The following is a 1,421-nucleotide window of genomic DNA, read 5'->3' on the forward strand; positions in this document are numbered from 1 at the left end:
TTCTTCTTCTTCTTCGCGTTCTTCTTCTTCTTCTTCTTCTTCGCGTTCTTCTTCTTCTTCTTCTTCGCGTTCTTCTTCTTCTTCTTCTTCTTCTTCGCGTTCTTCTTCTTCTTCGCGTTCTTCTTCTTCTTCGCGTTCTTCTTCTTCTTCGCGTTCTTCTTCTTCTTCGCGTTCTTCTTCTTCTTCTTCGCGTTCTTCTTCTTCTTCTTCGCGTTCTTCTTCTTCTTCTTCGCGTTCTTCTTCTTCTTCCTCGCGTTTTTCTTTTCGTTTTCCTTTTCGTTTTCTTTTCGTTTTCCTTTTCGTTTTTCTTTTCGTTTTTCTTTTCGTTTTTCTTTTCGTTTTTCTTTTCGTTTTTCTTTTCGTTTTTCTTTTCGTTTTTCTTTTCGTTTTTCTTTTCGTTTTTCTTTGCGTTTTTCTTTGCGTTTTTCTTTGCGTTCTTTTTTGCGTTCTTTTTTGCGTTTTTCTTTGCGTTCTTCTTTGCGTTCTTCTTTGCGTTCTTCTTCCTCGCGTTCTTCTTCCTCGCGTTCTTCTTCCTCGCGTTCTTCTTCTTCGCGTTCATCTTCGCGTTCTTCGTGCTGGGGATCCCGTATTGGGGTTCCGCCCCGAGGCCGAGGCCGAAGGGGAATACGAGGGATTAGAGCGCGGAAAGCTGCGGCCGTAGGCCGCCGTTTGCGCAGCCAAGCCCCCGGTGAAGCCCGCGGCTTGTATATATATATATAATATATATATATACATAATATATATATATATATATATATGTATATATATATGTATATGTGTATATATATATATATATATATGTATATACATACATATATATATATATATAAATATATATATATATATATATATATACATCTACACTGAATGGTTCCCAGTGATCAATTAATATCTTTTTTCAACCACAAATAATTCTTATTTCCATGCCATTGCAGTCGAGACCGAAAAATCGCTCAATGGAGGCATCCGTTGGAAATTGAAACGTGAACGAGCCGAGGAGTCGAACCCAGATAACCCGTTAGCTAACGAGTTAGCTGGGTTCGAATCCTCGGCTCGTCCACGTTTCAATTTCCAACGGATGCCTCCATCGAGCGATTTTTCAGTCTCGACTGCGATGGCATGGAATTAAAAGTGATTTGTGGTTTATATATATATATATATATATATATATATATGTATATATATATATAAATATATATATATGTATATATATATGTATGTATATATATATACATATATATGTATATATATATATGTGTATATATATATATATATATATATTCTGGTTGAAATCAACTGCACTGTATATATATATATATATATATATATATATATATATATATATATACAGTACACATAAATATATATACGTATATATATATATATACATATAGATATATAGATATACATGTATATATATA

This window comes from Oratosquilla oratoria, chromosome 4, assembly GCF_046742065.1.
Source record: "Oratosquilla oratoria isolate Oo_2021 chromosome 4, ASM4674206v1, whole genome shotgun sequence".
In the NCBI taxonomy this organism is placed as follows: domain Eukaryota; kingdom Metazoa; phylum Arthropoda; class Malacostraca; order Stomatopoda; family Squillidae; genus Oratosquilla; species Oratosquilla oratoria.